The sequence below is a fragment of the Myotis lucifugus genome, unplaced genomic scaffold, assembly GCF_000147115.1.
Source record: "Myotis lucifugus unplaced genomic scaffold, Myoluc2.0 scaffold_251, whole genome shotgun sequence".
NCBI classification, from domain to species: domain Eukaryota; kingdom Metazoa; phylum Chordata; class Mammalia; order Chiroptera; family Vespertilionidae; genus Myotis; species Myotis lucifugus.
This window is the reverse complement of record NW_005871299.1, coordinates 1371551-1385997: the sequence shown is the minus strand read 5'-3', so window position 1 is coordinate 1385997 and position 14447 is coordinate 1371551. Positions and strand designations below refer to the sequence as shown.

General features: G+C 34.5%; 1 protein-coding gene across 2 annotated transcripts in view; it reads left to right on the top strand.

Moving 5' to 3' along the window:
- The window catches only part of NEGR1 (neuronal growth regulator 1), an 840835-nt gene that overhangs the window by 177987 nt on the left and 648401 nt on the right, over positions 1 to 14447 (top strand). The window lies entirely within an intron of this gene.

The following is a 14447-nucleotide window of genomic DNA, read 5'->3' as shown; positions in this document are numbered from 1 at the left end:
CAGGCCCTTTGCCAATTTTTTAATTGGATTCTTTGTGGGTTGTTTTTCTTTTACTTTCTTTTATTTTCTTTTTTTTGTTGCTATTGAGCTGTGTAAGTTATTTATATGTTTAGAAATTAACCCATTATCTGATAGATGGTTTGCAAATATTTTTCCCATTTTTGTAGGTTACCACTTTATTTGGTTGATGATTTCTTTTGATGAGCAGCTTTTTCTTTGATGTAGTCCCACTTGTTGATATTTGCTACTGCTGCTTGTGGTTTTGGTGTTGTGTCCAAAATTATCATTGCCAAGACCAATGTCAAGAAGCTGTTTTGCTTTTCTTTCTAGTTTTATGGTTTCAGATTGGAATTCTATATTTTCATTCCATGTATTAATATCCTATTAAAAGATGAAGACCCTGAAGTTCAGAGAGTTTGAGATTTGCCATACACAATAAATAATAAACCACTAATAAAGGTATTAAATCCTACTCAAACCCAAGGACTCTGATTCTAACCTTAATTCTTCAACCTCTTTACTAGTAATTGGGAACTGACACTATTTTCATAGTCTACAGAATTATAAATTAATACGTAGAAGAGAAATTCTATGCAGAATAAACCCAGGCACATTTTCACTTTCCAGCATGTTGACAAATGACTTCCTGAGGATCAACCAAAATATATTTTTCCATAGCAGCAGGCATAACTTTAGCTTCTGTTGAAAGGACCTGGGTAGTCATCTGTAGCATTCATTCATCCAGATGGTCAGCACCATAAAAATTTGGATGAAAATTAGTATATGCAGATGAGCTGTAGAAGCTTCACAGCTTGACTCTGCTGAAATGATTTTTTAAAAAATGAGCCTGAAAGCTCAGAGTTCTTCTTATTTTGAAAGAAAAAACAGGGAGAGAAGCCACCTTTTACATATTAATTGTTTAAATTCCAGTATATAATCTTAATCATCACATATGTAATGTTTAGAGGAGGATTATTTTAAGCTTTTTTTTTTGTAACTCAGAATTTAAACTGAGTAGTCAACCTTTCTCAGACTGACTTGCCTATTTTCTGTAGTATTATAGGTAAATCACAGAGAGAAAGCAAACTTTCTTGAAGAATTCATGAAACCTGTATCACTTACTTGCTACCAAGATAATTTTCCACTTTAATTACATATCATGGGTTTATTATTTGTAAAAATAAAATATGTGCTAAACTTCTGTATATCTATTTGGTAGCTTGAAATATGGTAATGTTTTCTAACATTCTTGAAAAGTGATTTACAGGAAAAAAAGTTAACTCATTTTATTCCATGTTTCAAGAGTCATATCTGTTAGGCATAAAATTAATTCAAGCTACAATATTTCAAGTTCAGGATTGTCTATATTCATGTCCTTAAAGTGGAATATAGAAATACCACGTGAAATATGTACTCTATATGCCTGACTCTCAAAATATTTCAACCAATTTTAATTTGAAACATTAAGAAGCATAAAAAAAGACTTAGGAATCATAAAATCATAAATTCAGGATAAAATATATAATGGCAGGGCCATAAAATGGAGAAAGTACTATTTATTTTTAGTTTTACAATATGAAAATGATAATCTTTTATAAATGCCACACTGTAACAAGGACTTTTGGAAATATAAAATAAAGTAAAAATAAGTAAAATCTATGCTTATTCATAATTTTGAATAGGTATTATAGGAGGTTAGCATACTAATCTCAAATTTAGACTTTCCCTTTCATTAGAAAGCTGGTGTTCTTTCAATGTCATAAGCGTAGAAGAATGCATTCTAGAACCTGAAACAGCAGTGGATGGAAAAATGTTTTATTTTCTTTTACCCACAATATATGAGATACATTTGCATATCAAATGATAACAAATAATATACTAATAGTAGTATAGTTAAACTATATAAATGTATAGGTGGTACATAGAAATGTAACAATTATTTATATTAATTTTATAGGGAAAGCTAACAAATAAACTTTAGGTGTATAAGTGTTGTCATAAATAAATTTATCATCTCTACTTAATCTATTATTTTTACTTTTATCACCCTTGAAGTTAATACCATATTTCATCAAATCTATGATATCCTCAATTGTAGGACATATTATTTTATACTAGAGGCCCAGTGCACAAATCCTTGCACCAGTGGGGTCCTTCAGCCAGGCCTGCAAGATCAGGCTGAAACCAGCTCTCCGACATACCCTGAAAGGTCCTGGATTGCAAGAGGGCACAGGCCAGGCCAAGGGACCCCACCAGTACATGGGGGACGTGGGAGAGACGTGGGAGGTTGGGAGCCAGGGTGAGGCTGCAAGAGGGCTCCAGGGCATGTCCAGCCTGTCTTGCTCAGTCCCGTTCGGCCGGACTCAGGAGCAAGCTAACATACCAGTCGGAGTGTCTGCCCCCTGGTGGTCAGTGCATGTCATAGCAAGGGATTGAGCTGCCTCAGCATATCATTAGCATATTATGTTTTGATTGGTTAAACGGCTGACCAGACACTTAGCATATTAGGCTTTTATTGTATAGGATATCCCTATGAAAGAATGAAATCCAATTAAATGACCCTCTATTAATTCTAAATTCTGTACTAACTTGAGGGGTGACAAAATGTGGAAGAGTGCATCTTAAAACTGAGCAAATATGCTATTGTTTTAATATGCTATCTGTTATGTTTAACCTTGCATATTTGATCCTTAAGACTTTTCTATGTATTTTAACATCAAATATTACTTGTCATTCTGTGATATTAGTTTGTATTGTTTGAAGTTCAATATCATAAAATTTTTACAGATACGCCATAATTTTCCATTTTGCTTTTTCATGTCACTTCTTACTTTGTAAAATGAAAAAAAATATATTTTGTAACAGCAGCCCTTTAATGACTCTTAAGGACATCTCTGTCTGAGGTATAACTCAGGAAAGCTTGAGTTTTATCAGCTATATTTTAGAAAAACTTTGGCCATTAATCTGTTTATTTGTAGCAGTTTAAGAACATATGGATGTTGCATTCAATGTGAAATGTATGTTATTTAAATACTTAAATGTTATTTAAATTGATGTATCAAACTGTATACCTCTTTTACAAAGTTAGCTTTATGTTTCTCCTTATCGTGTGTTAATACTTTAAGATCGATACGTAGACACATAGAAACATAGGTCATGGAAGAAATAGGCACAGCATGTAGTATCACCCAATTCAGTTTCAGGTACGAAAATTACTTTCTTAACTCCTGGAAATGTTGTTAAAAGATAGCCCATGAAGACAACTGCCTTGTTCCAGTTCAGACATTCTTTTATTAAAGTCTGAAACCAATGATTGACCATCACAGGGCATATGCAGGCCTGATGCCCTTGACACAAATAGGAATAACTATGAAGGTCTATCATATCTCCAGAGATCTCAGTGGGGTTGGCTGAGGTTTTCTGTATCATGCTCAAAACGGCCTCACACCCCCTGAAGTGTTTAATCCCAGGAGCGTTTCCTATAATAAATGCCCTGCTTTCAAATCTTTACTTAGGAGTCTGCTCCTTGGAAAGCTTAGACTGGACAGCAAACTGGTGGAAAATTTACAAATTAAATACATAAACCTTTATCTTCACCCAGGGGTTCAAAACACCAGGAGGGCATATTTTGTCAATATTGTCTGCATGTGAATGAAGAAATCAGGCCTAGTTATCCAGCAATTATTTAGCAATATTTGAATGACACTGCCCTGATAGGTCATGCTATTTGTAACTCAAAAGGAATTCTCTTTCAAAAAAGTAGGGAGCAGGGAGTGCTGGGAAATGAACTCATAAGATGCATTTGAGAACCAGATGGATAAAGTACTAAGTAAAGACACTCGGCCTTTATTTTACCTAGAGACTCAAACCCAGGACCTGCAGAGGCTAGATCAAATCCATTATTATTCCTTCATCTTTATTTTGAGGGAAGAATTATATGTATAGGAAATGTTTGCTGTGAGCATTCTTGCAGCAAATGTTTACAGCAAAGACTAGAGGACCGGTGCATGAAAATTCCTGCACTCCTGGGGGTCCCTCAGCCCAGTCTGCACCCTCTCGCAGTATGGGACCCCTCGTGGGATCTCCACCTGCTGGCTTAGACCCACTCCCTTCCCCCCACCCGCGGCATTCCCAGTTGTTCTGCCATTAATGTCAATTTGCATATGACCCTTTTATTATATAGGATACTATTGGTGAAAATACCTACAAACTTCAATTTGATTTCAATTGATCTTGACAAAAAAAAATCTAGTTGAAATAAATAAAAGAGTGTCATTAAAAGGAAATAATGAAAAATGAATAACCAAAGTCAATTTTAATGCCATGTAACTGAGCTTAGTAAAAATAATATATTTATAAGAAGGAGTTTTCTCTGAAGGTTCTTGGAAAGGATTAACAAGAATAATAAGACAGAGTAAGGATTTTGAAATTTATCCTAAAATCCATAGTGATATGGTGAATGGCAAGCTGGAATTCTCCTGGTTCTTGTCCTTCAAAGTTTGAGGAATAAAATTTGGGGACAAAAGGATTTTAAGCAAAAGCATGGGAATTTACTGCAAACATATACAAACTCCCACAAACTCCACCCTGGGGAAGGATCCCCAAAATGGAAAAACCCTTCCAGGGAGGGGTCCCCAAAATGGGAAAAATGAGTGAGTCTTTTTGTCTCAGGGTTTATAAATGCTGGCAGCTTCTTTGTCTGCACACGCTACTTTCTAATTGGACCTTCCTCATTTTATGTCTCTCTGGTTTTTGCTAATTGGCTTATTTCCCCCTTCCCTGGTTGGTATCAGTTTCAAAGCTCACCTGGTGCACCCCCTTCCTCTTGTAAGATAAACATTCTGAGGGTTTGGAGCTGGCTCCATCCATCATGTATGCATTCCTTTCCTATGAATCCTACCCCAACTGCCTCTCCTGTTTCTAAATCCTTTCAATGGGAGCCATCAAAAGTTCTGTAAGAAAGAGAGCATGATGTTTAAATTCATTTCAGAAAGCATGTAGCACAGAGGAAGGCTGGGAGAGTAAGACTAGAGAATGAAGACATTGGTGTCAGGGAGACTATAACATTGGTTGTAGAGAGAGGATTAATGTTTCTAACTAGAGAAGGGATTGTGGAAATAGAAACAGACCCTTTTCACATGCAAAAAAAAAATATTCCAGTTGTAGAGTCAAAGGGAATAGGAGAGTAATTGGACATAGTGCAAATAAAAAGGAAGAAGAGAATCAAGGGTGGCACTGAGGTTTTGTGTAGAGTTGATGAAGAATACTTTATCAGGGATCATCATAGGCAGCATGTACATACACAGAATCTAATGGGGATGCTGAGATGTAGGCAAAAAGAACAGCTAATACAGTTTTTTGCCTGGACTACATTGATTTTTCAGTCTTAGATTCTTGATATCTGAAATATGTTTATTGAAACAAATTGAGTTAATTAGGACTAGTTGCTTTCAGTAATATTGCCATTTAAATGAACATGCTATTGGGCTGGAACATATATACAAAGATCTGTATACTCATTTTTGACTAAGAATTTTTGAAGTAAAGGTGTAGTATCACAAGAGAGTATCACTTCTCTCTTATTCAAAGAACTTTAAAGTGTGGGTTCTGCTTGTCGTTTTTAACAAAAACAGTGCTCTACTTAATCTTGTGGGATACATGAATGAAATGTAAAATAGTGATTGGTTGAGTTTTGTGTCTTAAAAATTGCTAGAATGGACACATTTATATGAAAAGGGGCATTTTACAAGGTAGAGGTGACATAAAATTTTACATTGAATACCTTTATTAAAAACAAATAATATGTGCTTTTTTAAAGATCTTAATTTTTAAATATGGTAACCTACACTATAAAATAAATAAGCTTTTAAAAAATATCCTAAGTAGATAGCAAAAATGAAGTTCAGCTATCACAGCTTAGTTGGATGGGTGTTTATGTTGTCCTTGGTTTTATGATGGAGTCAGGGATTGCCAATGCCAGTGTTCACATCCATGGCATTAGTCTACCTTTGATGTTCTATTGCCATAGCACTTAATATAAAATGTCTCATGTTTTAACACTTTTATCTAAATAGGTAGATATTAATTTTAGAATCCTTATTTTTTACTTATTAAGTACAGCTCTTAATTTTTATCATATCTAAAACTTCTGTTACGTGTAGTATTAAAATATGAATTGAGGCATAGGAAATTTCTTTTTTAAATTTTTTTGAAGCATAGATAATTTCAGTATTAAACATGAAAATTATCTTAACCAAGTCATCACTGATATCTAGTATTGACAGAACTTGAAATGAGAATCCTATGAGTCTTTTGGGAAAAGAGAAAGTACACAAAACAGCTATTAGGAGAGAAATTTCAATTTTACAAGAAAGAAGCATTAAGCTATATTTAAAAAAAAACATTATGGAGAACTCTAAAAAGCTTGAAGCCAATTTAATTAATGCAACCAATCTACTTTTCTTTGTACACTATTAAAAAATCAATAATATGAGGATCAGCTTTTCAAAAAGTTTATAGAATTTTGCAATAGTTATTTTAAAAGCAAAATACATTTTTGTTTATTTAATTTTGCTTTTCTTTGTACACTATTAAAAATCAATAATCTGTGGATCAGCTTTTCAAAGTTTATAGAATTTTGCAATAGTTATTTTAAAAGCAAAATGCATTTCTATTTATTTAATTTTGAAATTAAAATAATTTTAAAATTGCACCTGTCATGTGAGGTCCACTGTTAATTATCCTGAGTTATAGATTATGATATAGTTAAATCATCACAACACTAATAATTGTCATATATAGCTATGTGAAAAATTAATGCAGCCTATTTTAATAGACCTAAAGATACTTGAAATTATCTTCTGTGTTTCAGATCCTATAAAGAAGGATTACATTGTCAAAACTGCCAAGTCATATCTGATGCAATTCTGAGAGAACTTCCTCATTAGTGTGCCACACGCATTCTTGCATGTATGATTTGTGGTATAGTCAAAGATCTTTCCAGAGCAGTTGCAGTGTTCACATTATAGGACTTGATTACAGATACAAAATGGATTCATTTTAGTAGGATACCATTCTCCTGGCTCTATACAGTGTTATTTCAGGGGTGAATACTTGGAAGGGGTACTGGATAGTAAGAGAAAGAAAAAAACAGAAATATTGTGTGTGTGTGTGTGTGTGTGTGTGTGTGTAAAGGGGAGATGGAGAGAGGAGGATATTTATTTGGGAGGTAGCAGAAGTAGATATATAATATGCATACATAATGTGATAAAAATAATGTTAGGATTCCTTTATATAACAAACATAAGTAGACACTCAAATATATATAACGAAATTATTTTTGGTTAATTATTTAATTATTAATTAAAATCTGAAGGTTTCTCTATTAGCTATGATATTAATCAGACAACATGATGACTCTTCTAAGAAAAACACATTTTCCAAGTGTTAATTGAACAACATAGAACTATTTTAATATATTTAAAATTTTCTCCTTTAAGTATATATATTATTGACAATACATTTGTTAAATTTGAATAATTAAATATTTAGACACTAGTATATACTTAATATAACACATTCCTCAAAAATCATTCCAAGCTGATGGAATTTTAGCATTTAATAAAATTTTTAATAATAGATAACAATAACTATAAATGTTATTAATTCAGGTAAAATATTTTCAGTCTGCTTATACTGGTACTCTGTTAAAATAGCCTGAATTTATAAAGTTGTATTTACTTCAAGAAGTTGTGTTGCCTTATGCAACCTTTTTAAAGCACTGACTTAGAAGCGCACATGCTAAAATTCATGGACTACGTAATTCTTCATTCTCCTGTCCATTGATTTATCCACTCACATAATAGAGTGAATTAAGCAATAATCAGTGACCAGTGACCCTCTGATTGTAATTTGTGAGATAACTTAAAAGAGTTATCTCTTGTAGTGCTGGTTTTCCCATGCAGTGTGGTGCTAGAGAAGAACTTGTCAGTAAGCATTTCATGCCTTAATGCTAAAACCCATACATAAGATACACAGGAACAACAATTTGGTTCATTCTGTTTGGCATGTTGTCTATCAAATATTTTATAATGAATACAATCTTCAATAACAATAGGTATTATACTCAGAGTAACCTTCTTTAAAAATAGATACCAGCTATTTCTATATGTCTTAAGTAGGAAAATAAATCCTTTAAACACTTTAATTCATGTATATAAAGAACAAGTTATTTTCCCCAGGTTGTCATATCTACTCAAATCCACAAACCTGATATTATTATGCATCATTGATTATATTTCTTGTTAGAGTGGACAACAAATTGACAAGCTAGAACATAGATTAGGAAACTCAGTCAGTGTAAAACTACAGTTCAGGCAGGATTTGGAGCAAGTAAATTGTCTGTAAATTACAGTACCTTATCTTCAAAGTTCTATAAATTGAATAAGTTGTATTTCCTAAAATTGGAGTAGACATCTAGTCAATTTTTTTCTTTAGTAAGAAATGGTTATGGTGTTAAAATATGCATTTTATCTTCTACTTGGTGTTTGAGGTATGACAAGATGAATATCATCTTTACATAAAATCAAAATGCATTTTACACTGTGAACTTTTTACAAACCAGTTTGAGCAGAACGCTCATTAAGAGTAATGGAAATTGAACATATACAGACACAGTTACACCACAACAAAATTTAAATCTCTAATGTACAGGATATTACCAAGTATGAAAGATTCATGAGTTGGGAATCTTAAAATTAAAAGGTATATAATTTGGTTTACAAATCAAATCGATCTTTCCCATGTTTCAGAACTTGTTATTTTGTCACCAAATGTTGCTACAACTATTTTTTTTTACTTATTTTTACCAGGTGCAATACATATATTATGAAATAGATATAAGTTTTGATCATATTGGGATTTTGTGGCAAAAATTAGAATGGGTGCTGGGATGCCCTAAAATGTATTTTTTTTTCTGCTCTGGAAATATTTCACTAGAATTTTATCTAGTTTTTTTAAAATTCTCTTTTCAGACCTTCTCTAACACTTAACTGTTCTTTAGTAACCAAATTTGCATTAGAGGTTGGTTGATGTCTTAGTCAACAAGGGCTGCCAAAACAAAATACCACAGACTGGGTGCCCAAATAACTAAAACTTATTTCCTCACAGTTTTGGAGGCTGGAAATCCACATCAAGGTGCCAGCAGGTTTGGTTTCCCTTGAGGCCTCTCAGCTTGCAGACAATCAGACAGGTGCCTTCTCACTGTGTCCCCACAAGGCCTTTCTCTGGTAGATGCACCTTCCTGGTGTTTCTTTCTCTCTCTTCCTCTAAGGCAGCGGTTCTCAACCTGTGGGTCGAGACCCCTTTGGGGGTCGAAAGACCCTTTCACAGGGCTCGCCTAAGACCATCGGAAAACACATATATAATTACATATTGTTTTTGTGATTAATCACTATGCTTTAATTATGTTCAATTTGTAACAATGAAAATACATCCTGCATATCAGATGTTTACATTACGATTCATAACAGTAGCAAAATTACAGTTATGAAGTAGCAACAAAAATAATTTTATGGTTGGGGGTCACCACAACATGAGGAACTGTATTAAAGGGTCATGGCATTAGGAAGGTTGAGAACCACTGCTCTAAGGCCACCAGTCCTATTGGATTAGGGCTCCACTCATATGGCCTCCTTAAACCTCAGTCACCTCCTTAAATGCCCTGTCTCCATTTAGGACCACATTGAAGGTTAGGCCTTCAACATATGAGTTGTGAAGGGACATGATTCAGTCAATAATAGCCTATCACTTTCATTCTTTCTCTTGTTACTCTGAAACTTAAGATTTGGTATCCATTATAGGCTTCTATGTGTATTAGACTAATTCTTTACCTTTAGATCTTATTTTACACAATTATTTTACTCATGAAAAATGGTTAAATTGAAATAAATATCAATGAGAAGCACTATAGTTTGGTAGTTAAGCCCACAAATCTAGGCCACACTGCCTAGGTTTGGATTTTAGTTCCACCACTCATTGGCTGAGAGAACTTGGGAAAGATATTCAACCTGAGTCTTCTGATGTGCAATATTGGTATAAGTAACACATTAAAAGTGATTCACAAAGTATTAGAAATATTCTGGCAAATAGTAAATGCCTGTTTTTTATTATTGATGATATTTTCTCTATATTCTGATGGTTAAAGGAGTACTTTGATTATTTTTTAAAGTAAAGAATTATTTTTAAGTGTTTTAAATTGCAAGTTGGTTATATGTATGGATTCTGGTGTCAGGCTGCCTCGGTTTGTATCCTTCCTCTATTACTTCCTAGCAGGATGTCCTCTGAGAAGTAAGTCACTTAACCTCTCTAAGTATAATTTTGATTATGGGTGAAATGACACTTAAAAATAGCACATTATGGCGATGTTGTGAGCATTAAATGCGGTAATGTAGAAAAAATGCTTAGAGCATTGTTGGGAACAAAATAAGAATTAATTACTCATGGTTTTTCACTTATATAAGTATTAATATAAAGATGAACATCTCTTAAGTGTGTGCTTCATACTTTTTTTTTTAATTCAGCCAAACCTAAACAATAGCCTTTTTTCCCTCAGCTTCCATTACTTCATTCAAATTTTTCCTTCTACTTTTGGGGACATTTCTGAGTAAGCAAGTGGAGAAGGTTCTCAGCTTCCAAAACAGTCTCTGCAGATTGATTTTGTTTGTTTATTTGTTTGATGCTTGGGAAGTTATGTACAAGGCAGTGTTTCATGTCCAAATCTATGGGAAAGTAATATTTGAGTGGGTATCATATTCTGATAAAATAAATCCAAGTTACCCCATTTAGGGCCATTCACTAAATGACGGGTGCAGTAGAGGAAGGATTTCCAAGAAAATATAAAGTTTTAAGGAGAAACTGGGTGATTTAATGGCAGGTCGATAGGCTGATTAGAATCCTTCTAATTGTGCCCCTTCTTTGACCCAGAAGTTATACATCCTGTAATTTATCCTTAGAAAGTGACAGAACAAGGGTGCAAAATGTAGGTATGAACATGTTCCTTAAAAAAAGTGAAAAAGTACTTTATAACCTTGTATGATGACAGTAACTTATGTTTGCTTTCACTGTGTGTGTGTATGAGAATATACATATGTATACATCTATATCTGGATAAACCAAAATAACAGTGGCTATCTTGAGATACTTGGGATTGGCTTTCCTCAGAGTGTTTGATATTTGCTTTTGATATACAGTTATATATGCAATCTAAATAATAATAATAATAGTAATATTAATAATAATACAAAACAAAACCTGGAGTTAACAGTCATTTTTAATCCCAACACTGTAAGTACATGCTAGAAGCCTAGATGACGTGCCATGCACTCCCTGTTTCTTAGTTTCTTCATTTATTTAAAGGAAACCAGACAACAGACCTCCCCTATCACATAAGGCTGCTGTAGAAATAATACAAGGCAAAAATGTATAAAAATGCTTTGCAATGTTGAAGGAACAATTTAAATATCAGGTATTAGGTAGGGTTAGTGGCGATAACAACAATATCAGTGATTCACATCCCAGATGAATAAGAGACACAGTGTACATTTTGCTTTTTTTTGTAGAAAATATTCCTAGGAAACACAGATCCCATTAAAAGTCCATTCTGAGCAGAAAGTTAAACTAAATGCATCATCAATTGACGAGAATGACTGTATTTGGACAGCGCTGGTGAAAGAATGGGGCCAGCATAATGGAAGCTGTAGTGCTCAGGGCCACTGCGCTCTGGTTTGATCCCAGCTGGCTGATCCACGGGAGCTTTTGCACAGACACTATCAACATACTGCTTGTTCTGTCCGAGTTTATCTTGCTTCAGTTATTGGGGCACTAACAAAGCCGCAGAGGCAAAGGAGCCTCAGCTCCCCACATGCCTGGAGAGAGGATTAGAGGTTTCTTTTCTTTAGGTAACTGAGTCTGGTTTCTGTATTTGGAGGGCTTGTTTGTAGTAACTGAAGAGAAAAAAGCGAAGTGAAAATATGTTTTTCCTGAGAGACTGGAAAGGCAGTGCAATTCCTGATAAAGGCTTCGTCTTGCTATAAAATAAATGACACAGATTTAATTACCCATCACTTCTCTGCATCCGACTTAATGCCTTGTTCTCTTAGTTGGCATAATGTTGAGCAAAACAAATTCAAGAAGGAAGAAGTTTCTTCTTTTTTTAAACTGTTAGATGTTTCTCTTTGCTCCAATATAGAAAAAAATTATACAATGCACCTCTTGAATTATTCTTTAAGCTGAAATGGAGTCTATGACACCACCTTGTCACTGGGAATTATTTTACAGGAAAGTGGCTCTCAAAAACCACATTAAACCTAACACCTGGCAGACTGCATCTTAGAAGGAGATTCTGTGAGTATAAGTCTTAGGAGAGCACATAGCCAGGGTAATTAATGCCAAAATCTGGGCTTTGTCACTGGCCGCTACCTGGTGGACTGACAGTCATAATTCAAATTGTGCACCTAGGTACCTCGCGGGTCACTCCCAGGTGCTACTTGCAGGATGGCATGTGAGATGGCTTTAAAAACTGCTTGCCATGTGTAATCTACATATTTAAATCTACATAGTTACACTTAGAAACCATGCCCTACATTCAGAGAGTGCTGGAAATAAGAGTGGTTTTAACATATCTGAGACTCAGGTTCAGATTCTGGCTCTGTCATTTACCAAATATGACCTAGGAAAAGTCAATTAAATTATGGGAGTCCCAGTGTCCTTGTCTTACCTTGTAAGGAATTTTAAAGGATTAAAGAAATTATATGTAAAACACAGTGCCCATTAGCTGATTGGGATGATCAATAACCCAGAGAGACTATTTAGTTTCAATACTTATAATTTTATTGCATAAAATGATTTTTACTGATCCACTAAACAGAGCTCATTTGTTTAAAAGTAAATATTGTATCCTGATTTATTATAATTTCCAAAATAAATGCACCTTCAAAAGCACATATAGAATCTCCTTTTTGCCTTTCCTACCACTTTTCAGTACCACTGATAAATAGTGTTCCACTCAGTCTAATCCTAATAATAGAGGAAGAAGAATAGAGTTGGAGATAAATTCTCTCTGAAAGTGCCTACCCATTTTTGAACCTGTCAGTAAGGCCTTTTGGATAGGCCCTGCTTTCCTCTCCAGGGCAAGCTATCTTGAGGAAACATACCCACTGGAGGCTGGGTAGGCAGAGACTACCATGGTCAGCTAAGTTGACAAGTTAGCTCCTGCCTCAGGTGTTGGAGAAGCAGTTAGTCCGCATTTACTTTAGATCAAAAAAGCTATTTGCCAGAAAAAAGGCTACTGAGACATGCGCAGACCCCCCCTCCCCTTCTCTGAAACTGGGAGTGAAAGATTACAAGAAGCCACACAGGTCTATTGGGAGTTAATCAGTCTAGTCACAAAGCAAAATATGTGTGTCCCCAAAGTCCTTTGTAACCACTTTATTTCATGCTTTATTTATATTTATTGAACTCATTCTGCATCTTCACACTGTTCTAGAAGCTAAGCATTCAAAGATGAATGAGGAGAGTCTTTTTCCCTTCAGAAGAGGGAGACACATAAATGCATGTAGTTCAAGACATAACATCTAATAAATACTACTAATATTGAGCATGCTTGGTGCTGTCATAGAAATACATGGCAAATATTATGGTATCACAGATCAGGGAGTGCTTAATTCTGCCTGGAGGATTCTGTAAGGCTTCAAAGAATGGGTGATGTTGGAGCTGGGCTTGCCAGTTAAATACAGAGGATTGGAAATTGGGACACATTTTGTAAACAGAGGAAACAAAAATAAAGGCTGAGAGAAAGCTAAATTCATAATTCTTGGGGGTAACCTCATATGAAGACAGTAAGTATATTTTGTTTAGAGTGCAGTTCAAGATGATGGAGTTGGGACCCATTTGAATAGGGTTTTGAATGATGTGGTGAGTCCCTTTGACTTCATTCCTGAAGCAATGATATGCTAGCTGTTCGAAAACTGTCATTAGGGAAAGGCAAGAATAAAACCATGTTGCAGAAAATTATCTCCAGTAGCAATGTAGAAAGTAGCCTGGGGTTAGGGACTGGGCTAAGAGGAGATGGCAGGCAAGGAGTCTATTATAAAAATCATGCAATAACCTGAGAAGGGAATACAATAGGCTAGACATAGCTCACAATTTGCTGTCAGAGTAGTGCAGCTCCTGCCTCATAGAATGGGATTTTATTGACTGTAGAACATTAAGCATTTCCAGAAGGTAAGAAAACTTACATCATTAATAGAAATGATTGTAGATAAGTTACTTGGATGAGGGTAAAATTTCTGTGCCAACTTTTTATGAAAATCATGCATTTAAAAGTTATTTTTTTCTTCTTGTTCTAGGTATGTATTGGTGAGTGGGTAAAAATCTTTCTTTTCATTCAA